General features: G+C 45.0%; 1 protein-coding gene across 1 annotated transcript in view; it reads right to left on the bottom strand.

The window, feature by feature from the left end:
- The window catches only part of ABHD2 (abhydrolase domain containing 2, acylglycerol lipase), a 107,722-nt gene extending 88,342 nt beyond the window's left edge, over positions 1-19,380 (bottom strand). Inside the window, exon 1 of the mRNA XM_043921482.1 lies at positions 19,250-19,380. The gene's annotated coding sequence lies outside the window, so the exon portion shown is untranslated. The remainder of the gene's footprint in view (positions 1-19,249) is intronic.
- Between the last annotated feature and the right edge of the window lie 7,629 nt (positions 19,381-27,009).

The following is a 27,009-nucleotide window of genomic DNA, read 5'->3' as shown; positions in this document are numbered from 1 at the left end:
CCATTTACGCCAATAATTCCATCCTATTCATTCCAACTCCATGAGTGGGGTTTCAGCCTTGGAATACTAATGTTTACTGAAAACCTAAAACTTACACTGAAGAAAAGGAGAGAAATACCAAGCAGAGACCTCACACGTAGAAGACTCAATGCCTGGTAATAATGGAGTGAAGACTGTTCCCCCGAAATCCATGCCCACTAGGAAACTGTGACTGTGACCTTGTTTGAATATAGGGTCTTTGCAGATATGATCAAGTTAATGTGCAGTCACACTGGTTCAAGTGACCCTTAACCCCACAACTGGTGTCCATGAAAGAAGAGAGACATCTGAACACAGAACACAGAGGACAGGTCACGTGAATGAAGATGGATGTAGAGACTAGGGTCATGCCTCTCTGAACCAAGAACACCAAGGATTGCCAGCAATCCCCAGAAACTAGGAGAGGGGCAGAGGGAACAGATTCCCTCAGAGCTCTCAAGAAGAACCTGGCCGGCTCTCAGAACCTTGCCAACAGGGGAGTGGTTGTCCAGTGGTTAGGACTCTGCGCTTCCAATGCAGTGGCCACAGGTTCAATTGCTGGTCAGGGAACTGAGATCCCACTTGCTACATGGTGCTAAAAAAATAAAAATTCATTTAAAAAAGAACCTTGCTGACACCTGATTTAAGACATCTAACCTCCAGAACTGTGACAGAACAGATCCAAAGTACCTCTAGTGACTCAACTGTTCCACACCCCTGTCCTCAAGAGGTTGACGAGAACCGTTGCCACATTCTTTCCAAAGTCACCCAGACAAGTTCCAGCTGATACAAACCACAATCAGCTAGCAACACGATACTCCCAGGCTACTTGCATAACACACGACAAATTGTACTCTGGGTCTAAGTGTTCACTGGCTTGGACTCATTGCCTCTGAGATTCAGCTGTTGGGACCATCCTTTCCTCTCCTGTTCTAGGGAAGTGAAGTGAGGGAGCCCAGAGATGAAACATCACCGGCTGGGAATGGACAGTCCCCTTTTCCTTGCCACCCAAAGGACCTGACAAGCAAACTTCAACACAGACATGGGTCCCATGTCAAATACACCTCAAGGAGAACCAAACCAAACTCTTAAAGGATTTCTCTCTTCCAAGTCCAATCTAGTTGAAGTAGATTATGCTTAGGTTCATTCCCTGGAGTAAGGTGACCCAGTGTCAAACCCTGACCCCGCCCCCCAGGTTTGGTGTTTGTCTTTGGGCCAAATTTCTTACCTCCTGTGGGCCTTGTCTGCAAACCGAAGGTGTTAATACATAGAAAGTATTTTAAAACAATCCCTGACATACAGTAAGTTAAGTGTCAGAAGTGTCCAACTCTGCAACCCCATGGACTGTAGCCCACCAGGCTCCTCTGTCTATGGGATCTCCCAGGCAAGAATACTGGAGGGCATTGCCATTTCCTTCTCCAGGGGATCTTCCTGGATCAGGGATCAAACCGCGTCTCCTGCATTGGCAGGCAGATTCTTTACCACTGAGCCACCTGGGAAGCCCTTAGATAAAAGTAGTCAACTCTAAATGGAGGCAACATGACATATTTGGGGAGAAAGCAGGGAGGAAAAGGGCCAGTTTCTCCCCACTTTACCTGCCATTTAACTAAGGAAATCGGGGCTGTTGCACACACACACAGTCACGCAGAAGGGGAGAAACGAGCCCAGAGCAGACTTGCTGGGACAAAGCCTGGCCACCCCTTGGGAGCTGTTTCTCTGCACTTGTTAAGTGCTCAGTGACTCGGGACAGAAGATTCTGAAGTGTGTCCTAGTCAATCCAGAGCTGTGCACTCTTGATAACCCGAGCTGACTTCGGCCCCATTCTGATCTCACAGTGAGACTTCAATTCTCTGGGTCAGTGCCTCAGCCAGCAGCTCAGAGAGCCGCCTCTTAGCACAGCCAGGCTGTTCCAATCCAGTGTGTCCTCCTCCCAGGGACACTTCTGTGGGCTGAGTCTTCAGGGTAACCGGGTTTTGAAATTCCGCGTCTCACCACTGCCACCACCTCAAGCCCCAAATTGATGGAGAACCCTGGCAATGACAGGGCTAACTGTATTTTCCAGAGATGCCAAGACACATTGATTAATTAACTGATTGATTTCTGAACACTAAGCATCAAGTACCCAGGCCCTTTCCTTCAGCAGATCAAACCAGGGACCAGCTCTGGCGGCCTGGGACCAGGTTATGGTGCTGGGGTGCGGGTGGTGGCAGGAAGACCCAATTGCTAGTTCCTTACAAATCAGGTCCTATGAGGGGAAGGAAATGCTCTGAGTCACACGCAATTTGGTAAAGAGAAGGGGATATCCAAATGATTAAATGTATTTAGGTTAACCTTACTCTCAGTTGCGTTCAAAATGAAGAGCTTGAAATTGCCTTTTTGTGAAAACTCACCAAGTGATAACAGTTTCTTTTAACCATATTCTTCCACAAAGTCATAAGCTCATGCATTCATCCTGCTACAATTTCAGAAAGTCTCCTACAAGTGTCTAGTAAAAGCAAAGTCATCCTATGAGAGAAAATATGAACCTTGTGCTTAAGTATCAGGAGTGACTACTAACCCACAGGTTTCACAAAAGAAAGTCACTAAACTAAAAATAGCTGGAGACTGTGTCACCAGTTAGGCAGGCACATTGAATTGAGCCCTTTTACATGCATTTACTAAATCACCGAAAGGGAGCTGGCCTCTCCCATTAGCAAATAGCCTTCCTCAAAGAGTAGTACTTTCTATTGGAAGACAATGGGTAAAGCACTTAATAAAATTACAGGAAAATTGTTTTCTCTACAGTCAAGAAATCATTCAATGCATTCCTGAGGACAAATCTCAAATTCTAAGCCAAGTGTTTCCTCTATGGAGACCCAACAGTTTTCTAATACGACAGGCATTTTAATGGAGAGATTTGGTAACTCCAACATTGTATTAAAAAACATACACTGTAGGATGTCTCTGGTGGTCCAGTGGTTAAGAATCTGCCTGCCAATGCAAGGGACATAGGTTTGATCCCTGGTCCCGGAAGATCCCTCATGCCATGGGGCAACTAAGCCCATATGCCGTAACCACTAAAGCCCAAGTGCCGTAACTACTAGAGCCCGAGAGTCCTAGAGACCGTGACAAGAGAAGGCACTGCAATGAGAAGCCTCACAACGCAACTAGAGAAAGCCCATGCACAGCAATGTAGAGCCAGTGCAGCCTAAATAAATAAATAATAATAAAAAAAAAAACCACTGTTTAAAAAAACACATACTGTAATTAAAGTCTGTAATATCAAAAGAAAATCTCAGTTTACCAGAAACCAACAAACCCAACTGCCTAGTATACTGGAATTTTTTTAAAAGATTTTTTTGAAGTGAACCATTTTTAAAGTCTTTATTGAATTTGTTGTAACACTGTTTCTATTTTATGTTTTGGCCAGGAAGCATGTAGGATCTTAGCTCCCTGACCTGGGATCAACCCCTGCTTCGGAGGGTGAAGTCTTAACCACTGGACCACCAGGGAAGTCCCTGGAATTTTTAAGAGATAGGTACAACTGAAGAGAAGGGCATCTCCAGATTTATTAAACAGATGAAACTTCCAGGGCATGTGATGGGAACAGCAAAGATCCCATCCAGCAAACAAGCTTCTAGATGGAGGAAGCTAGGGATGGGGTGGGATGGCAAGACCTAGTGCCTGGCACAGCCCTTGGCTGAACAGTGACTGCACCCCGGGGCTTCCCTGGTGGTCCAGTGGTTAAGAATCTGCCCCTGCAGTGCAGGGAACATGGGTTCGATCCCTGATCACGGAACTAAGACCCGGCATGCTACGGAACAAGTAAACCTGCATGCTGCAATTGGAGAGTCTGTATGCTGCCAAAGAAAGATCCTGCATGCTGCAACTAAGACCCAATGTAGCCAAATAAACATTTATTAAAAAATAAACTCTAGGTTATAACTTATTAAAAAAAAAAAGAAGAAGAATCATTGACCTCATGGATCTCACTAAAACAGAAAAGAAAGTTTCACCCAGACCTGCATAGGCACTTACAGCCACCTTCAGTTAATGAGAAAATAAAAATAATCGGGAGTCCCCATTCCTGAGCATTCTGTCCCAAGGGCCCCAGAGCCAGATTGGTGCACAGTACTTGGCTAAGACACACACTTGGAAGCTGTAACAGGAGCATGACCATGATGTGCGGCCCTTTATAATCCTGACCTTTGCCTGTCACCACGCAGGCAGTAAGAAGTAGGTCTGTACTTCTGGTGGTATGTGGCGCTATTCCCTGCTCTGAGCATGGGCTGTGCTGTGGAGCTCTGAGTAGATCACTTGCCCTCTCTGGGGATTTTGAAGTTTACCCTAAGAGCCCCTGTGGTATAATCCAATGACAAAAGATTTTTTTTCCTTCCATTTATTCTTTCTTTTATTGAGGTGTATTGGACATACAGCACTGCATACGTTTAAGGTGTTTACATCATTAAATGATGTTCGCAATAAGTTCAATGAAGCTGCATCACCTCAAACAAAAACAAAAATTAAGAAATAGGAAAAAAAAAAGCCTTTTTCTTTGTGATGAGAACTTCTAGGATTTACTCTCTGAACAAATTTCATATATCATGTTGTATATTACACCCCTAGTGCTTTTTAATCTTATGACCTTTGTTTGTACCTTTTGCCCTTCTTCAGTCAATTTCCCCTCCTCCTGCCACCTGCCTCTGGTAAGCACACATCTGATCTCTTTTTCCATGAGTTTGCCCATATGTTCTTGAAGTAAAATTGACCTATAACACTATGTCACTTCCTGTTACACAACCAAGTGATTCAATCTGTCCATATTTTTAAAAAATGATCACCTTAAATCTAGCTACGATATATCACCACACGATATATTACACAGTCATTCTCTACGTTCCCCACATTGTACATTTCACAACAGTGACTCATTTATTTTGCAACTGGAAGTTGGTACTCTTAAATCTCCCTCATTTATTTCTTTCTTCCCCCCACCCGCCTCCCTTCTAGCAACCACCTGTTTGTTCTCTTTATCTCTGTTTCTGTTTTGTTATGTTTCTTCATTTGTTTTGTTTTTTAGATTCCACATATAAGTGAAATCATACAGTGTTTGTTTTTGTCTGACCTATTTCACTTAGCATAGTACCCTCTGGGTCCATTCATGTTGTTGCAAATAGCAAGATTTCATTCTTTATGATGGCTGAGTAATATTCCACTGTGCATATATACTATATCTTCTTAATCCATTCATCTATTGGTGGGCACTTAGATTGCGTCCATATTTTTGTTGTTTAGTCACTGAGTTGTGTCTGACTCTTATGACCCCATGGACTGTAACCCGCAAGGCTCCTCTGTCCAAGGGATTTTCCCGGCAAGAATACTGGAGTGGGTTGCCATTTTCTTCTCCACGGGATCTTCTTGACCCAGAGATTGAACTCAAGTCTCCTGTGTTGGCAGCTGGTCTCCTTACCACTGAGCCAGCAGGGAAATCCAATTGTAAATAATGCTGCAAGGACATCGGGGTGCATATATCTCTTCTAATTAGTGTTTTTGTTTTCCTCTGATATATACCCAGAAATGGAAATGCTGGATCATGTGGTAGGAGGTCTATTTATAATTTTTTGAAGAAACTCCAACTGTTTTCCGCAGTGGCGACACCAGTTTATATTCCCACCAACAGTGCACGAGGATCCCCCTTTCTCCACATTCTCACCAACAGTTATTTGTTCTTTTTGATAAGAACCATTTTGACAGGTGTGAGGTGATGTCTCACTGGGATCCTGATTTGCATATATCTGATGATTAGCAGTGGAGCCATCTGCAGTGTTGAGCCATCTTTTCATGTATTTGTTGGCCATCTGCGTGTCTTCTTTGGAAAAACATCTGTTCAGAACCTCTGTCCATTTTTTTAAAAATTCAAGTTCAAATGACATAGATTTTAGAGTCATAGGCCTTGAGTTTGAGTTTAGGTTGTTCCAAGTGACTTTGAGTGAACTACCTACATTTCATGAAAGTTCACTTTTTCTTCTATCAAGTAGGGGAGGGGAGATTACATTACAGACTATGGACGGAAAGAAGTTGGCGAAATTATGTTGGTTAAGGAAATGCTTTATAATTATAAAATACCGATACACTCAAGATACAGTTCGCAAAATGCTTAGAGCTTTTTACAGGAAATCTGCCTTATTACATATTTCAAGGTTAGAAAAATGTAAAGAAACAGCTTGAGGACTTTCGTGGTGGCACAGTGGATAAGAATCCGCCTGCCAATGTAGGGAATACAGGTTCAATCCCTGGTCTGTGAAGATTTCATATGCCGCGCAGCAACTAAACCCATGCACCACAGCTATTGAAGCCCATGCTCCTAGAGCCTGCGCTCTGCAACAAAAGAAGCCACCACAAACAGAAGCCCATGCATGAAAGGGCCAGCACAGTCAAAAAAAAATTAATAAAATTGTTTAAAGAAAGAAAGAGCTAGGGAGTTCTCAACATATGAAGAACAGGGGAGTTGGTCCCTAGGCAGTCTTGAGCTTGACTTCCTCAGATCTTTCTACCAAGGACACTGAAAATCTAGAAGAATAAAACTTCAGAGGCTCTGACATGAAAAGGGCAGCTCTCTGGGTTGATATATTTTGGGGTCTTAGCTAAACAGAAACAGAAGGAGGTTCACATCCTCAAAAGTTCCTGTCTCCTCGTCCATCCAACACAAACATCCCACTGTTGTTCTGCACTTTCCTCCCAGTCCATCCATTAAGGAAGTTAGCGTTTTCTGCCTTCTTTAAAGCCCAAAGGCAAGTCTCCAATGTTATTCCTAGTCACCCCGCAGCCTTCCTCCTTCGGTTTTTGTTTAAATTTTGCCTGTTTCAGGCAGGCATTTGATCTGAGTCCATCTCCACCTCCACCCAAGGCAGGTGAGCCTCCCAAGGAGCAGAGACTCAGCCACGAGTTTACAGGGGGTCTTCCTCTGCCGGGCTTTCCCTATGCCTATGTGACGCCCATCATTAGTTTCCTGGAAGGTAAGTTAGATTTCACTGGAAATGGGGGAAATGTTTCTCCATTATTGGGAAAGTGATCCCATTTCCCCCAAATTAATTTACTTGTGTAAGTTGGATGCACCCTCAAGGATAAAGCAGTGGTTTGTAAAAGTAGGGGCTTCCTGGGTGGCTCAGACAGTAAAGAATCTGCCTGCAACGCAGGAGACCAGGCTTCAATCCCTGGGTCAGGAAGATCCTCCTGGAGAATGGAATGGCAACCCACTCCAGTATTTTTGTCTGAGAAATCCCATGGATAGAGGAGACTGGTAGGCTACAGTCCGTGGGGTCGCAAAGAGTTGGACACGACTGAGCGACTAACAATTTCACTTTTCACTTTGTAAAAGTAGGGGACAGACACCCCACCCCCACCAGCCAAAGTGTGTCAGTATCACTGGGGGGAGCTATTTGCAAAACTACATCCCACTTCTGACATTCCACTCTGCTCCCCACAGGTACCAAAGGCATCAGCTTCATTCTAAGCCCTACGGGGACTATGAAAGAAGTACAATACATGGCGTCCAGGAAATAATGAGCAAACAGTGTAAACCTATATATAATGAAGAATAAAATCCTAAAGTTCCAACTATGAATACTGGAGGAACTCGAAGGAGGAGGTGGACTCAGATGGCTAGAGAACCATCTAGGGAAGGGAGGGAACAGAAAAGAGGGAAAGGAGGGGTGGGTGCAGACCTCAAGCTGGGCTCAGGAGTGCAGCCAAGACCTGAAGATGCTGGATAACCAGGAAATGGGCAGGCAGGGCAGGAGGGGTGAGTCTAGGAACAGTGGGAGTGGGTCACTGTGGAAGAAGCTTCGGGGCTTTACTTCCAGGGGGAATTCCAGACAGCAGCTTGGAAGATGGTGCCCTGGTGGAGCCCAGTGGGCTGGCCCACTGGGGTACGGATGTGCCTCCGTAGACATGAGAAGCCCTTGTTTGGCTGGGTGTAACCCGACCCGTAGGATGTTGGACAACCATTGTCATTCACCTCGTGAACATTGCCCCAAGTGGCCATGACATCACAGTAGTTTTTGGACAATCTGCTGAAGTATACAGGAGTCTTCAGTTGAGGACCATCCCCTCCAGGCCCTCAGAAACGTCCCATTTCCTACCTTCGTGTTTTGCAGATACTTATTCATGACTAGAAAATCAGCAAGCCTCATTGCCACATAAAAGTGATGATTCATGTCCCTTTGAGCTCTGCTGGGGATTCTGGTCCATGCCTTGATAATCCAATCCTCAGTGTACAATTCTACACAAGTTTCAATTCAGAGTGTGGAGCACGGGAGTGGGGGAGGGGGCAGCACTCTGTAAATATTTATTAATGGATTGAGCCTGGGGAAAAGGACTAATGCATCATCACCTTTCTGATCCTTGAGCAGACTTTTTCCATGAGATTATTACATTAGGTTGAGAGATACAGGCCAGTATGAGTAACTTCCATACCACAGGGGCTTCCCTGGTGGCTCGGTGATAAAGAATCTGCCTGCAATGCAGGAGACCTGGGTTCCATCCCTGGATGAGGAAGATCCTCTGGAGAGGGGAATGGCAACCTACTCCAGTGTTCTTGCCTGGGAAATCCCACGGCCAGAGAAGCCTGGTGGGCTACAGTCCATGGGGTCGCAAAGAGTCGGATACAACTTCACTGCTGGACACACATGCACGCGTGCCATGCTACAGTGGGTCAGGAGAAAAAGCTCAGTGTGACGCGGGCTGTCAGTAGCTTTTGGATATTTGAAAGAACATCTTGCAGTTCAGGCAAATAATTATTCATTTAAGTGAAAGTTTTCCATTTTTTGTCACTCAGATAAGCTAATGTCCAACGCCATGCTTCTCTTTACATTTCCCCCTGTTTATCTAAAGATTCAGAGAATTATAAATCTACTTCAGAAACTGCTCATAAATAAGGGAAAAAAAGAGAATTCAAAGCAAAACAAACAAACAAACAGGCTGTTTTATGTAGCAGAAGAAAGGAAAGATGCCCAACGAGCAGGTAGGCAGAAAACTACCCATTGATTGTTGGCATTCAGATAAATACTGAAATACTAATAGAAGACTCATGGCTCCTGTTTATTACTCCAAAACATCCAATGCAACAAAACTGTCTATGTCTTTTGCCAACTGACATGAGCTTATTTGAGCTAGAAAATTTTAATCTGAATACAATTAATACTAAGGTTACCCTCGATTGAGAGGTTAATGGAACTTTAAAAAATAGGGATCTTTTTTTTTAAAAAAAAAAATAGGGATCTTTTTTTTTTAGGCTGTTCCCTATGGCATGTGGGATCTTAGTTCTCTGACCAGGGATCGAACCAGTGCTCCCTGCATTAGGAGTGCATGGTCTTAACTGCTGGGCCACCAGCAGTTATCTTCTGGAAGTTATCTTCGGGAAGTCCCGAAGATCATTTTTAATATCTAAGAAAAATGGAAAAATCCTTCCTTAACCATCTGTGGCATTCGGAACAGGTTTGTGTAAATAGGTCAGAACAAGTCTTGTTACAAAGATTTCCGATTCATAGAGATGCTCCCCGGAGGTGTGCAGGGGTGGTGGGGTAGTGAGGCTGCTCACAGTAGGGTGACAGGCTTTGGGGGCAGACAGATCTGTCCAGAATCACAATCCTACCACTAACTGGTTGTACGACTTTGGGCAAGTTTCTTAACCTCTTTGCACCTCAGTTTCCTTACCCATTAAAATGGGGATGATAGAGTGTCCTGCTGTTACCATAAAAACATTAGATGCAAACACGATGACTTGGCAATGGTGTGTCCACCAGATGTGGCAAAAGAGGGAATCGATTTATCCAACTGGACTAGAGGGTCCCAGGGCAGAGCCCAAAGTGTGGGTCTCTTCAAGCCTGATTAGTCCAGGTCCTGAACTTGCCTGTGAGCAATCACCAGCAACCCCAATTTAACCATCTCATGCAGGTGATGAGTAGATCACAGACATTCTACACATTCCCGTACCCATTCCTGACCAGTAGCTTGTCTATCAGCTCCCCCAGAGAATTTATAAAGTTTATGATTCACAGATTAGGGGTCAAAGACCCTCATCCTGAAATCCAGTAAGTGTTCTCTGGCTAATTCTAACTAACAAGTCACTATCTCTTCAAAAGGAAGGAGCAGAACCAGATGAAAACAAAATTCCTATTTGTGTAGCTCTACAGTTAATCAAATGCTTGTGAGCTAAATATTAATACATTACGTTGGTTAATCCTCAAACAAGTCACAAAGTGCACCGCTGTTGACAGTGGAGACCTATACGGAATTTATTGTTTACAGAGTGCGTCCTCAGACATTACCTCACTCGGTACTTACGACAGTTCTGTGAGTTATTACTAATGCCAGGGAGGAGGAGTCTGAGGCTTGGAGACCCACCCTGGGCCAGGCCTGGGAAGGGCTCTAGGAATACAGAGAAACAAGCCACCTGTCTGTCTTGGAGAGCCTTCACAGAGCTGGCTGGATCCTGATCCCTTTGGCCCCACTGACAGCAGCTCTACACGTCCTCTCCCATTCAAAGAGGGCCTTCTCGAAATCTGCATTCCCCTCCCAGGCTCTGTAGTGGCAAAGTCAAGATTTCTCTTGCAATTTCAGGGTAACATCCAGCTTTCTATGTAGAGGCAATAAATAGAGTGATGGGTGACATTAACGACAGACCAAGTGAAAGGGGCTAAGTTTTCTAGATTGGGGGAAAAGTATGCTTGACTATCATCTCCTTAGCATTTCCCATCATCTTACTATTTAGAAGGGAACATTTTTCAATGTCATTGACAAGAGTGAGTGAGCACTTTATTTACATGATCAGAATAGAAATGGGAATTGCAACCGGGGTATTTGGAATCTGAGAAGCTGAAGTCTACAGTCCGGGCCACACAGCAAACGATAGCTGGGAGGGGCTGGAAGCTCAGCAAGGATTCATGGAAATCCAACTCTGGACCAAACAAGGGGCCAACAGTGGGGCAGAGGGTGTCCAGTCCCCAGAGAGGAGCCTGGATGGTAGAGGCCCACCAAAGAGAGGGCTCAGTAAATGCTTCTTGAAAGATGCTAGAGCAGGGACTCCTCTGAAGATCCAGTGGTTAAGACTCCGAGCTTTGAAGGCAGGGGTGAGGGTTTGATCCCTGGCTGGGGAACTAAGATCCCACACCCTCTGTGGTGTGGCAAAAAAAAGACTTCAGTGCAATCACGTCATCCTAGGAATACTGTGCTTTCCTGAATTTTTTGAGAGCAGTAATGCCATAGCTAGATACTGGAGAAAAGTTAACATGATGCCAAACAATACATGCAGAGATTTGCTAAAACACATCACTCCTCGTTAAGTGAACAAAGCAAGGAACAGACTCAAAGGGTATTTCTCTTTGTTCAACAAAAGCATGTGGAAAGGAGCCATGCATGACACAAACATGACTGGAAACCTCTGTCATGAGGTTAGATTCCCACTGGGGTATTTCAAACTCAGGGGCCAGGTGGCCCCCTCTATGGGAAAAAAAATAGTCCTGCCTTGTATTCGATTCTTACATTAAATTGCTTTTTTTCTTTTTTAAATGCAGGGACCCCAGAAGAAAGGAGCTCTAATTTATGTATTTATTGGACATTGAGTGGCATGGAGGATCTTAGTTCCTTGACCAAGGATGGAACTCGCGCCCTGTCTTGGGAGCCCAGAGTTTTAATCACTGGACCACCAAGGAAGTCTTTACATTGAATTACTTTTATTCAATTATTATTTCCTATACTATTTCTTAAAATATATAAACATAAAACCAGACATAAATTTACCTTAGCACTTTTCCAATTATGGAGACTAAAATGAATGTACAAATAAATACAAATAAAATTATCCAAAGAGTATAATTCAGATTGACCACACTTGACTACACCACTTTCCTCTGGTGGCTGGAACCTGTTTCAGCCTCCATTTGCACACTTGGCTTCACCTGATGCTATCTTTTCTCCATATTAAGTCTATCTCTGTGTTTTTCTCATAGCAGGTTAACCTGGCTCTAACTCATCAGAAATTTACACACAAATAAAGGGCACTGAGCGACCTCCCCAGTGGTCCAGTGGTTGATTTTGGTTGTTTGGTTGTTTAGTTGCTAAGTCATGTCCGACTCTTGTGGCCCCATGGACTGTAGCCTGCCAGGCTCCTCTGCCCATGGGATTCTCCAGGCAAGAATATTAGGGTGGGTTGCCATTTCTTTCTCTAGGTCCAGTGGTTAAGAGTCCAATTAAGACCTGGTGCAGCCAAATAAATAAATAAAAATAGAAAAATAATAATAACAGGCACTGAGGCAGCCTGGCTGGACCCTAATATAATATGGTCATCCCAGTGATCCAGGCATACCTTTAAAATATTGCCAATTATCATTAACATGAGCTCTAAAAGTCTGAGTGTTCTTAATTTAAGGAGAACTCAAAGAAACTCAAGGACATACCCTTAGTCTTGGATTGGGAAATATCTGTAACCCAGAAGGAATGTCATGGTACTGACTGCTGGAGGAGAGCAGAAGGTGCCATGGGGACTCAGATGAGAAGTCACATTGCATCTCAGAAACAATATGAGCCACCACCTGACATAGAACATCAAGAATTTAATACATGTAAACATACGCTTCAAAAGACTGACGTACAAGCACATCACATCAAAGGGCCTCATTCCAAGCTGTGGAGGTCCCACCCTGGCTTCCCCCATGCCTCATCCTTAAGAACTACAACATGGCACTTTATTACTGTGATTTTTTTTTGCCACAGCTTGCAGGATCTCAGTTCTCCAACCAGGGACTGAACCCAGGCCCTTGGCAGTGGGAGTGCAGAGCCCTAACCAGTGAACTACCTGAGAAGACATGTAAGACATGAACGTACCCTGACTCCCATGAGTCAGCTCGCATCACTCTGACGGCACCATCGCATATTGACATTGTGTGGTCTGTATCCCCTAAAAGAAACTGGGCACAAAACTGTACCAAAGGATGCCACAGCTAGGTTAGCTTAAGTGAATGGCCTGGTTTCCCAGCAGAAGAAAAGCTGGCACTGTTTAAGGAAACTGAAAAAGGGGAACCTTCCTTGAATAGAATCCTCTACTTCAGACCTTCTCCAATGCCATGATTCAATTTCCATTAGCAAAACTGTTTCAAAAAATTATTTATGTATTTAAACTGTTGGCTGCACTGGGTCTTTGTTGCTATGCGCAGGCTACTCTTACGGGTGCTCGGGCGTCTCACTGTGGTGGCTTCTCTCACTGTGGCTCATGGGCTTAGCTGCACCGCGACATCTGGGATCTTCTGGGACCAGAGATTGAACCCGTGTCCCCTGTACTGGCTTTCCTGGTGGCTCAGATGGTAAAGAATCTACCTGCAGTACAGGAGACCCAAGTTCTATCCCTGGGTAGGGAAGATCCCCTGGAAGAGGAAATGGCAACCCACTCCAGTATTCTCGCCGGGAGAATCCCATGGACGGAGGAGCCTGGTGGACTACAGTCCATGGGGTTGCAAAGAGTCGGATACGACTAAGCGACTAACACACACCCCGGCACTGGCAGGCATATTCTTATCCACTCGGCCACCGGGAAGCCCTCCACCTTTTTAATCAATCTAAATATGTTCTGTTTAGAAGGCTGCTCTATATTCTGGGAAGTGGACCCTTCCCCATTTTTGGTGTTAAAATGTCTTTTCTTGAATGATGGTGATGATGGAAGAGTACAGAGCTTTTTTATTTCCCTATTTGAAAAACAAAATTTGGCAATCCTGTGTTGGACTTCCTGATTTTTTTTAACTGCTGTCACTGACATGACTAAGTAAACAGTACACAAATACATGCCTAGCGTGACCATGCAGAAATGGGTTGGTTTTTCAAAGCTTCTAACTATCCTACCTCCAGAGGCTGACTGATAACATCACCCCCTCTCATATTACATCACACAGCAGCTATGGCACAACTAATTGATAACATGGACGCCTAGCGAGGAGCAAAGATCAGAATGCAACGATTCTCCATTAGACTCGCTGACTGACATTATGAAGATTCAAAGCAAGGTCAAGGTCACTCTAAATTAGATTCGGAAGGAAATAAAAACAAGATGAAGATTAAGACACATGGAGAATGGGAAAGACTTCTGAGGAGAGAAAAAAATTATATTCCCAAATATTGCTTGGGAAGGATGCTTCACAGAGGTATAGATGTGAGAGCTGGTTTTTCCTGGGGTGAGAGAAAGGAAGGGGCGGGGCTTAACAAAGCCGACCAAACAGGAAGTTGTGTCAAGAAGGGAGGGTTCCTCTTCTGATGCCTAAGGTGGACACGGAGCCGGGGCTGGGGTGTAGAAGATGCGATTAGACATGGTAGAGATGCCGAAAGGCGGATCAGGAAGGCCCAGAGCTTTCCCTGGAGACCAGAAAGCACAGCAAGCTTTCCCAGGTGATTCCAGCACATCCTGCCCAGAGGGCAGGCCAAGGGCCTAAGGTCCAACGCTCATTTTTCAGCGTCCCCAATCTCCCTTCATAGGAGAAGCTTCAGGAGAGGCCCTCCCCCTCACCTAGCCTCCTCTAAGGCTCAGAGCTATAGGACATAGAGGAGAAAAATATTTGCCTTCAAACATCCACAAAAATGCCTTAGGATCTCCATGTGAAGCTATTGCCTAAATAAGACTGGTTCTTAGCAGCCTTGGAAACAGAATTGAATAGATCACCTTTGTGAAAAAGGATTCTGAAGCTCTTCCCATACTGCAAAGAAACACTAAGTGGAAAAAGGCAGGGTTCCAAATAGCAAGTATCATCTGCTACCATTTGTGTAAAAGGGAAAGATAATCATAATGGATTTGCTAATAGATGTTGTAAAATATCTTGGCTGTGCCCGGAACACCTCTGGAAGATGAAAAAATCAGTGACAGTGGTGCCTCTAAAGAATAAAACAAGGTGGCAGCATCAGGGATGGACAGAGATGTAGTTCCTACCTCACTTTTGTGCCTTTCGACTGTTTTCTTTCATCATGTAGATTCGTTACCTACTAAAATTTTTTTTTGCATTAAAAACACTGAAAAAATTTAAATAATAATAATAAAAAAAACAGAATAGTCTTTCTGGAGCAAAACCAAACACCCTTGTTAATCTGGACAGCTGTCTTCCCGGCGCACACCAGATGCTCAGTTTGTTGAACTTAATGAATCTCTGCTTAAAAGAAAACAAAAGAAAATCAGAAACCAGGCAAACCCAAGGGTATCAGTTCTAATTCTCTAATAAGCTCTTTACCTGGCTGTTACTTAACTACCGCAAAAGACCAGAAAACAGGTCCTTGGGTCACATGCCCTGCACCCAGTTGGGTCCAGTGCGCCAGCCTCATGGGTAACAATAGGTCTGGTGGCCTGTCCACACCAGCCCTTTTATAAATAGAAAACATATAATCCAAAAACATGATGCCTTGGAACCAAGACCACAAAAACAAACGTGCAGATAGGAAAATGATCCTGAAGGGAGATGTCAGCACCTACAAGGTATCAGTACAGAAATAGCAGCTTGTGGGTTAAAATACGTCAAGCACCATCCAAAAAGGTTAGAACATGCAGAACTGCTATGAAATCCTCATGCCAGAGCACATGAAGAGGAGGCCTGAACTCCCTGTGCCCTGTTCCTAGGGACAGTATAGCCCAAGATGATACAGGAAGGCTGAAACACCCCTTGCCCGTCATCTATACTCTTAAATTGGTCAAAAAGTACTCAAAACCCACACTGCAAAAAAAAAAAAATCAGACTGTTGTAAGCAGTAGGTTGTAGCAGAAATTCTGCCACACGAATTCCATTGTATTAGAAGGCTCTCCCTCCTAGGGCTTTTCAAAGAGCCAGGTTACAGGCAAAGAATAAGACAGACTTCACCACGGTCTTCCCTAGGACTAAAGATATTATTTTGAGGTGTGGACAGGAGCTTGGGACAAGGGTGGTGGGGAACCACTATACTCTCCATGGTCCCTGCCAGAGATTCCCAGGAAAAAAGTGGAAATGGAAGAAGGGAATGGCAACCCTCTCCAGTATTCTTGCCTGGAGAATCCATGGGCAGAGGATACTGGCGGGCTACAGCCCATGGGGTCGCAGAGTTGGATATGACCCAGAAACTCAGACACACACACACACACATACACACACACAAGAAACAACAGCAAATGAGAAGCCCTTTCACTCAGATGTTACGAGAAAAGAAAGCAAGAGAGAAAAGGGCCCATATTCATACACAAAGAAACTACAACAATTATTCTAAGATGGCTGAGGTCTAGAATGTCCTAGACAAAATAACACAAACAAAAACCCAAACTCAGAATCAACTGTTAGGAAGGTGCGAATCAATGAACAGTGATCATCTTTGGTTCATTCTAGAAAACATGTAAAAACACAGAAGGGAAAAACCAAAAGTGACCAGATTCCTGCAAGAAATAAAGATGACAGGTTATCTTCTGATGAAAAGGGAACTGGCTGGCAGATTGAGAGTAGATATTTATCAGACCCGTGAAGGTGACAAAGGAAGTGAAGGTGAAAGCAGAAGAGAAAGAAAGGGAATTTCCCCAACTAAAACAAGAGGTAAAGAACCATTCCACTGCGCGTGCCATCTGGTTTATTTCAAGCTCAAGAAAAGAACAGGAAAAACGCAGTGAAATTGGTGAAAGAGCTAGATTACCAGCAAGAATCAGTCATACACTTGTGCTTCTGCCAGGGAAGGCAGGCGCTGCTGGTGCTTTCCCTGCTCCCATGACTAAGTAACTTACTTAAATGCATTTGACACATGATCCCTGAACTTCCAAAAAGCACTTAATACAGTGGCTCATGAAATCGTAATCTAAAAATGTTCACCCATTTATAATCACGCTGCCTCACACTGACAACTGGGACGAAGGGCCGAGCAGAGGGGAGAGATATTTGGAAGAATGCCGTGGAGACTGATATCATCAGGGACTTTATCACTTTCGGGGTTTTTTCTCCCTATTTTAAAGAGAATGAGATTTGGAGTCTAAAAAAGAGTATAATTACAAGGAGAGGACTAACAGAGACAATGAATTACCTGATTCAATAAAAGACAGAAAAATAAACAATAAATAAGAAATAGAATGCGATGTGACTTGGAAAACCCCACAGACATCTGTGCTACAATGAAATCTGGAATATGTTTAATGAACTGGGGGAGTGGAGGCAGGGGAAAAAATCAGTTCCTGATAGAAAATACTGGCGGGTAAGTACGAAGAAAATAAGGATTAAAAAGGCAACAGAAGACTATATTTAGCAAATCCATAATGCGTATTGTGTGCCAGGCACTGCTCTAACTGCTTCTGATATCAAAACCTCAAAACAACCTCTAATCTAAGTACACATTATTTTCCTTGTTTCAGAGGTGAACAAGCAGAGGCACGGGCTTCCCTGGTGGATCACCTGCCAATGCAGGGGATGCGGGTTTGAGCCCTAGGTTGAGAAAATCTCCTGGAGAAGGAAATGGCAACAACCCACTCCAGCATTCTTGCCTGGAAAATTCCATGGACAGAGGAGCCTGGCATGCTACGGTTCGTGGGGTCACAAAGAGTCGAGTGAACAACAACAGAGGCACAGAGAGGTTAAGTGACTTGCCCAAGGTGATAGCCAGTAAAAAGCAAGGCTAGGGTTCAAATCCAGGCACTCTGGCCTCAAAATCTGTGTCCTTAACATCTCTGCACCCCACCCCTAGAATTTCAACTCAGAAGAGTGAGAAAAGTAGCTAGGAGTGAAATACAAGTCATGCACTTGCTAGACCCAGGGTCAACAGATCAACCTTTAGTCACGGTTCTGTGATGACCAGTCAGTCCTCTGACCTCCCCAGGCTTTCATTCCTTCACCTGTGCATTGGAAAGGCTGATTAGATGAGCTCTACCTTCAGCTCTACAATTCTACAAAACCATGCTGACAATCAGCAGTGTACAGACCAGTCTGCTTTCTGACTGGTTATTCAAAGGTGAATTCACCCTAAAACAGGCAGCACACTTGCTATTAAGGTTCCTTCTCTGTCTCCTGACTTTCAGAAGATTATTATGTCCTCTCCATTCAGGCAAGTGAAAGAGGGTAGTGAAAGGAAGGCTGTATGGTTTCTCTTCTGGACTCTGCTTTGTGTGGTTGCAATGAAATGGCCCTCGAAAAGCTCTGGGCCAGATCACATTAACTCTACTAAACCTACAGTCCCTCCCACTTCCAGGCATCTCTCAGGAGTCCGATCTTGGAGCCTGCCTTTGGATCTGGTTACCGGAATGCAGGTGAAACTGACACACTGGAGTTGAAGCAACCAGAGAGGAATTGGGAAGATTAAGAGAGTTCAAAGGAAGGAGTTTCGCGATGTCTAAATAAACCTTATCTTCTGGCTATGGTCTGTTCTCTTTGCTAACATCCACTCTTGAGAGTGAGACCACCAGTTCATTTGGAATGAATTCAACACCCTCTTTCAAACTAGTGAGCCCCCAGCAGTATTCTTCTGGAAGTAGGCCTCAAAGTCAGAGTGCATCTGTGTATGAAGAAGGGCCTTTACAGGTCAGTCGCACAGTCCTCTGTTGCGAGTCCTGTCTAAGCATCCCTGGCAGGTGGCTGTCACTTGGCCTCTGCCTGCTCACTTCCAAGGTCGAGATGCTGGCTGCCCCGCCTAGCAGGGCCAGTGCTGCTGGACAGCTCTCACTGGGGGTAAAGACCACGAAGCGCCTAGAACAGTGCCTGGCAAGAAGCCGAGCTCAGTAAGTGCGCCTCCAAGTGGGTCAAAAGCTGCCTCCTTACAACTTGAACCCATCAGTCCTGAGTGTGCCCCTGGAGCCCCAAAACGCAGAGACCCTTCGGATATTCGGGGCTGTAATCAGATTCCTCGGCCCTCTCCTTACAGATGCGGATCCCAGATCTCCATCACCAAGCTTGGCAGACCCCCCTCGCCAGACCCCCCAAGTGCGCACTGATGGACCAATGACCGGTAGGGAGGCCGCAGGCGGGGATGTCCCCAACCTCGGTATCTGAAGCTGCAAGGGACAAAGGGCTTTCAGGAAGGCGTATCCCACCCTATGTGAACCAGGCTGCCTCCCTCCCCGCCGGCCCTGGGGACCCCCGCAGCGCCAGGTGACAGGCCCCCTGAGGATCCGGGGCTCTCAGGCAGCTGCGCGATGGGCCGAGCCAGGACAAGGGATCTCGAGGCTCAGAGGCTTGACCCGACTGATCGCGGGCTCGATCGCGGCTCAGCGGAGCTCGCTCGGCCGTGGCTTTACCTGTGCTTGGTTGACTACAGCGGCCCAGCTCGCCCCCGGTCGCGCTCCCGCAGCTCCGCGGCTGCCGCCGGCGGTCATGGAAATGCAGCCGGAACCCCTGGCCAGTGCAGCTCCCGCCGCTACCGGCCCCGCCCAAGCAACTGCCGCCACGCCCCTGACGACCGCTTCTGCCACGCCCCTAACCGCGGAAACCCGCCTGTTCATTGGGCAGCCCAGCGGCTGCTCTGCTAGCCCCGTGCTCTCATTGCACTCGGAGGGCAGCCCATTGGTCAGCGGATCTGCTCCTCAGAGTGGAGGCGGAGCCCTTAGCGAAGAACTCCAAGACAATTGGTTATTTTTGACGTCGTTAGCCCGTGGGCCAAGGAACTATAGGATAAAGCTAGCGCGGAGGGGGCAGGGAAAAGAGAGGAGGGCTAAAAGATGGGTCTTGTTTGATGCTGATGGAGGCGGGGTGCAAACAGGGAGGCAATTGTGACCACAAGCCGGGCGGGGTAGAGTCAAGTGTTGTCTGGGTTTGGGAGGAGGAAGGCACGCAGGCAGTTCAGCTTCTGGGTCTGAAGGCTTCAGGCCGACCGATGGACTCAACTGTAGTCCAGGACACCAGGACAAAATTTCGGGTCGTGTCCCACGAGAAAGGAGGCAGGTTAGTGAGTCATCAAGCCGCAAGGGGAGGAAAGGATGAGGAGGCAGCCGTCTCTAGCCTCTTCTAGCTAGGGAGGTGTGATGGGGACATGCGGGGCAGTGTGGATCTCAGTTATTGTCCCACTGTTCTTTCTGTCCTTATGACGACCCTTCCCTAGTTAGAGGCAGCCTGGAAGAATGTGGCCTTTGGAATCCTAACTAGAACTCTGTTGGCATGTACAGGTTACATGGTCTTGAGCAAGTCATTTAACCTTTCTGCTTAGGTCCAGATTTTTTGCTTTGGCAACTGAGATGAACAGTAGTTGATGAGAAGATTTAATAACTCTCCACGCCCCCCACCCTCTGGGCTTTCTTGGTGGCTCAGTGGTAAAGAATTTGCCTGCCAACACCGGAGGTGCGGATTCGATCTCTGAGTCAGGAAGATCCCCTGGAGAAGGAAATGGCAACCCACTCCAGTATTCTTGCCTGGGAAATCCCTGGACAAAGGAACCTGGAGGACTACTGACCAGGGGTTGTAGAAGATTCTGACTTGAGTTAGTGACTAACTAACAAGTAACAAGAAAACACTAACAGTGCCTGGCACTGAGCAGGCAGGCATTCAGGCAAGACTAGTTCCCCACTCACTGACACATCGGTGTATGGAATTAGGACCAGTTCTAACATTCTATGAGTCTGAAACTGCTTTTGCATTGGCATGTGCTTTTACCAAGAATAGAACACTTGACTGACTTGAAAGGCAACTGCTCTAGGGCAGACAGGGCCACCCTACCAAAGCACCCATAGGGCTGGAAGAAAGAGAGCACAGGATGAGATGGGAATGGTGATTTAGCCAGAGATGGGAAGTGGTATTTGTATCAGTGTTAAATTTTTTCTGACACATTTCAGGATTATGATAAGGAAAAATGGAGCTTCCTTTTTCCTATTCACCCATCCAAGCGTGCAACAGCTCATGTTTCATCGTTTTGAAGGCTAATCAGCACTGGACCCAAAACCGGTGCATAAAATCTGTCAGGAACTCCTGAAGCCCCTTCCCTATTCTGAAGGTGTGGAAGTCCTAAAATGTGAACAGAAATAAACCTTCAAGCCTGAAGTTAGCCCCAGATCTTTGGGTCTGCCTTTGAGAGAACTCACACCCATGGTATTCTAGGTTGAAGGAAGAGAAAGAATCCTTCACTGATGCTCTGTTTTTCATTCTGTTGTCATGTTACCTAAAAAATTTTTTTAACCTCAACATTTATTTATTCCTCTATATTCTTTTCATTTGGGGAAAGAAACACTCAAAGATTATAGTGAGGGACCCCCCCCCCATAGTTCTGACTCTTTGTGTTAATTGTTTGTGCCTCCAGCAACCTAGATGTCCATCAACAGATGAATGGATAAAGAAGCTATGGTACCTATTTACAATGGACTATTACTCAGCCATAAAAAGGGGCACATTAGAGTCAGTTCTAATGAAGTGGATGAATCTCACTGGAGGCTATAATAGGCTAGAGCCTATTATACAGAGTGAAGTAAGTCCAAAAGAGAAAAACAAATATCATATATTGACACATATATATGGAATCTAGAAAGATGGTACTGGTGAAATTATTTGCAGGTTAGCAATAGAGATGCAGACATAGAGAACAGAGAACAGACTTGTAGTGGGGAGGAGAGGGCGGGATGAATGGAGAGAGAAGCATGGAAACATACACTATCATATGTAAAACAGATAGCCAGTGGGAATTTGCTCTATGACACACAGATCAAACCAGTGCTCTGTGACAACCTAGAGGGGTGGGAGGGGGTGGGAGGTGGGAGGGAAGTTCACGAGGGAGGGGACATATGTATACCTGTGGCTGACCCATGTTGATGTATGGCGGAAACCAACACAATATTGTAAAGCAATTATCCTTCAATTAAAAATAAAATTTTAAAAAGTTTGTGCTTGCAGGAAAAGAGCTTTAGATCTGTGGCCAGTTGGATATGTGTGTGTTCATGTGTATGTGCATATGTGTGTGTGTGTGTGTGTGTGCGCGTGCACACACTTGAACAAAACAGTTCTGTTCCACAGTTTTCCAGTTGTGTGTTTATTTATTTATTTATTTATTTTTGTTGTGTGTTTAATTGTACTGCTTGGTGCCCATACATATGTCTGCACGTGTGCTGGGGGAACAGGTTTGCTCCTGCTGGTGTTTGCCTAAGGAGACTGAGATGTCTCGTTAGGTTCTGAAAGGCACAAAGTGGCTCCCGAGATCCAGAAAGACTTTTCCAGCTTGATTCAGAGCCGCAGATAGCAGCTGTTGGGAGTAGATTGCAGATAGACTTAGCATTGTGAAAATGGATTTTTCCACACAGGTCAGGAACAAAGCTTCAGCCAAGAGTTCCAGAAAGGGATGTCCATCCAGTTCAGAAATTCTAAAGCATAATTGTGTCACCAAAGCTCCAAGGGAGGTACAGAATGAGCCCAGGCAGCAGAGAACAAGGGAAAGGACATGACAATCTTTTCCTTTGCAGCTCTGGCTGGTTTAAGTAATGATCCATTACCATTTGCAACACATAGGACTATTTTCTTATTGGTTTCTGGTTTCTGTTTCCTCTCCTCAGCTTTGGCTGTTGCCATATTCTGTTGACTCAAATGATTTCCCTCTATAAATCTTTTCTGTGGAAGGCCATTTAGCGGAAGAGAATGGACTCAGTTTTGCCTTTAAATTTAGTAGCCTGCTGGGATTGAGAATTTGGGACGGCTTGGTTTGAGGTAACTATTGGTTAGCACGTGGCTATGAGATGCATTTCTGAAAGCATGAGAGTGCCTTGGTATAAAGGGAATGAGGGAGAGGGTGTGCACCCACTCACATTCCGGAATGACTAAAGCTCCATCACTTTACTGAAGGAGCACTGACTCTAAACTCACCTGGGGTCTCAGCAGGATTTGTAACCAAGTCGCTGAGGTCTTCAGAGAGATATCAGGCAGCAGAGGTCAGAGTAGGTAGTGAGCTCTATTTATTCTCTTATAGCAAAGTCAGTGATTCACTCCGTCTGTTGTTTTCATTATCCTGTATCCTTAGTGAATGATTGAGAGCAGTGGGATTTGGCATCTATTCCACTGGGACTTGAATCCTGGCTCCTCCTCTCCCAGGTTTGTGACCTTGGGCAAGTTCTGTGTGTCCATTTTTTTTTCCCATAAAATTCAGATGATGGTATTTGTGCTTCCTTCATGGGGTGCTGTGAGGAGCAAACGAGTTAATAGATGTAAAGTGCATCTAACAGTGCCTGCCACATATTTGGCTCTTAATAAATGTGTGCCTTATTTATTTATTAGCCCAGAGTCTTAACCACTGGACTGCTAGGGAAGTTCCTGCCATAGTTATTATAGGAACTCACTTAAGAACATTTTTCTAAGTACTAACTCATTTTTCAAGTTCTGTCCCTCAAAAGTAGTGGTCACAGAATTCAGGATCCATGAAGTGATGGGACCAGATGCCATGATCTTAGTTCAACATTCAGAAAACTAAGATCATGGCATCTGGTCCCATCACTTCATGGCAAATAGGTGGGGAAACAGTGGAAACAGTGGCTGACTTTATTTTTCTGGGCTCCAAAATCACTGCAGATGGTGACTGCAGCCATGAAATTAAAAGATGCTTACTCTTTGGAAGGAAAGTTATGACCAACCTAGACAACATGTTAAAAAGCAAAGACATTACTTTGCCAACAAAGGTCCATCTAGTCAAGGCTATGGTTTTTCCAGTAGTCATGTGTGGATGTGAGAGTTGGACTATAAAGAAAGCTGAGTGCTGAAGTATTGATGCTTTTGAATTGTGGTGTTGGAGAAGACCCTTGAGAGTCCCTTGGACTGCAAGGAGATCCAACCAGTCCATCTTAAAGGAGATAAGTCCTGGGTGTTCACTGGAAGGACTGATGCTGAAGCTGAAACTCCAATACTTTGGCCACATGATGTGAAGAACTGACTCATTTGAAAAAACCCTGATGCTGGGAAAGATTGAGGGCAGGAGGAGAAGGGGATGACAGAGGATGAGATGACTGGATGGCATCACCGACTCAGTGGACATGGGTTTGGGTAGACTCCGGCAGTTGGTGATGGACAGGGAGGCCTGGCGTGCTGCGGTTCATAGGGTCGCAAAGAGTCGGACACGACTGAGAGACTGAACTGAACTGAACTGAGACTTTATTTTTCTTTTAGTCTTTACTGAACTTGCTACAATATTGCTTCTGTTTTATTTTTGTTGGTTTTTTTGGCCATCAAACATGTGTGATCCCAGCTCGCTGGCCAGGAATTGAACCCACACTCCCTGAGTAGGAAGGTCAAATCTTAGCTACTGGACCACAAGGGAAGTCCCGAATAGACTTTATTTTAAAAAATAGTTTTGGGGACTTCTTTCGTGGTCCAGTGGCTAAGACTCTGAGCTCCCAATGCAGGGGACCCAAGTTCAATCCCTGGTCAGGGAACATGATCTCACATGCTGCAACTAAGACCTGGTACAGCCATATAAATAAAATTTTTTAAAAATTTTAAAAATTAAAAATAGTTTTCGATTCACAGCAAAATTGGACAGAAAGTACAGAAAATTCTCATTTACCCGTCACCCTAACACATGCAGGAATTTTTTTTTTTTGCTAATTATATCTACCACCTGCCACATGGTAAGAGAAGTTTTTGCTTCAGACTATCCTTACCAGAGAAGGTTCAGAGGACTGAGTTAAGGGGGGTTTTCATCTTTCTTTCCATTATGGTTTATCACAGGATATTTTTTTAAAGATTTATTTATTTACTTATTTTGGCTGTGGTGGGTCTTTGTTGCTGCACGAAGTTTTTCTCTAGTTATGGCAAGCAGGAGCTACTCTTTGTTGTGGTGTGCAGGCTTCTCATTGCAGTGGCTTCTCTTGTTTCAGAGCACAGGCTCTAGGCACACAGGCTTCAGTAGTTGCAGCTCATGGGCTCAGTAGTTGTTGCTCGAGGGCTCTAGCATGCTGGCTCAGTAGTTGTGTTGCATGGGCTTAGCTGCTCCACGGCATATGGGGTCTTCCAAGAATAGGGATTAAACCAGTGTCCCTTGCATTGCAAGACAGATTCTTAACCACTAGACCTCCAGGGAAGCCCTATCACAGGATATCTAATATAGTTCTCCATGCTACACAATAGGACCTTATTGTTTATTCATTCTATATATAATAGTTTATATCTGCTAATCGCAAACTCCTAATCCAACCTTCTCCTACCTTCCTCCCCCTTAGCAACTGCAAGTCTGTTCTCTGAGTCTATGAGTCTGTTTCTGTTTTGTAAATAAGTTCATTTGTGGCATATCTTAGATTCCACACATAAGTGATATGTATCTGTCTTTCTCATTCTGACCTACTTCACTTGGTATGATAATCTCCAGGTCCATTCATGTTGCTGGCATTATTTCATTCTTTTTATGGCTGAGTGATATTCCGTATATATGTGCCACATCTTCTTTATCCATTTATCTGTTGATGGATATTTAGGTTGTGTCCATGTCTTGGCTGTTGTGAACTATGTCTTGGCTATTGGGCTGCTATGAACATAGAGGTGCATCTATCTTTTCAAATTATAGTTTCGTTTGGATATATGCCCTGGTGACTTAGATGGTAAAGCATCTGCCTGCAATGTGGGAGACCTGGGTTCAATCCCTGGGTCAGGAAGACCCCTTGGAGAAGGATATGACAACCCACTCCAGTACTCTTGCCTGGAAAATTCCATGGACGGAGAAGCCTGGTGGGCTACAGTCCATGGGGTTGCAAAGAGTCGGACATGACTGAGTGACTTCACTTTCTTTCACTTTGGATATATGCCCAGGAGTGTGATTGCCAGATCATTGTTGTTGCTGCTGTTTAGTCGCTAAGTTGTGTCCAACTGTTGTGACCCCATAGACTGTAGCCCACCAGGCTCCTCTGTCCATGGGGTTCTCCAGGCAAGAATACTGGAGTGGGTTGCCATTTCCTTCTCGAGGGGATCTTCCTGACCCAGGGATGGAACCTGTGTCTTCTGCATTGCCAGGCGGATTCTTTACTGCTGAGCCACCAGGCAAGCCCTTGCTGGATCATATGGTAGTTCTATCTTTAGTTTTTTTGAGGAACTTTGTTACTGCTTTCCATAGTGGTTGCACCAGTTTACATCCCCACCATGAGTTAAGATTTTTGAGACTAGACCTCATCAGCATGATCCCTCTGAGGGAAAGGTGAAAGCTTGTGGCTGCAACCTGGGTGTTCACGAGATTCCCCTCAAGGCTGGAGACAGCTCAGGCTCTAAGGACTCCAGCACTGTCACTTTATTGTCAAACACAGTGCTGCCTGTGTGTAAAGTCTGGGCAAAGTGTTCAGAACGCCCCAGGGCCAGGCCTCCTGGCTAGCTTCTGATTGATAACACAGATGAAGTTTGTTTAGAAAACCTAAGTTCCCACACACAATAGTTCCGTGAGGACAAACTATGGTGAAATTCAACGGTTTAGCCTCTTCTGTTATCAGTAAAGCTTCCTGCTGGCTGGTTGAACAAGAACGCTGTCTGTGATTTGGGCTGCTTCCTTAAACTTACTTGTGAAGTTATCTCTGGTCAAATCACTGGGAGGTTTTATGTCCAGGACAGTCTTGGTTTTATGCCTGCTGCCCCAGTAGAATTTTAACAGTGTTGTTATCCCCCAAATCTTGGCTTTCTCTGCCCACTGAAGCCAAAAAATTACAGAGACAGAGTTTGGAGGAAAAAGAAAGGTGGCCTTAATTCTCAGCCATTGAGAGGAGTATGCAGCAGGCTAGGGTCTCAAGAACTGTGCCCCCTGCCCCAGGGGAAACGAGGGACTTTCCATAGTCTGGGTCTCTGGTCTTTAGATAAATGATAAGGCTCAAAGTAATGAAGGTTTTGCATTTTTTTTTTTCTTGCTTTGTTTCAAAACTCCTATCTGGCATCAGGTAGCCCAGTAATTGAGTCTGGCAGTCCAGTGTAGCCTGGTAATTAGGTCTGCTTGTCTCTGGATTTTTGTACTGTGGCTTTCTGGCTAAAATGCAAAAAGATAAAAAACTACAAGAGGTGGTCCCAGGTAAAGGTGAGCACCAGATACAGAATGCAATTAGCACAAGTTAAAGGATGCGGAATGTAGGTCATG

The sequence above is a fragment of the Cervus elaphus genome, chromosome 13 (genome assembly GCF_910594005.1).
Source record: "Cervus elaphus chromosome 13, mCerEla1.1, whole genome shotgun sequence".
In the NCBI taxonomy this organism is placed as follows: domain Eukaryota; kingdom Metazoa; phylum Chordata; class Mammalia; order Artiodactyla; family Cervidae; genus Cervus; species Cervus elaphus.
Note: the sequence above shows the minus strand (reverse complement) of the source record. Positions and strands in the feature narration are given on the sequence as shown.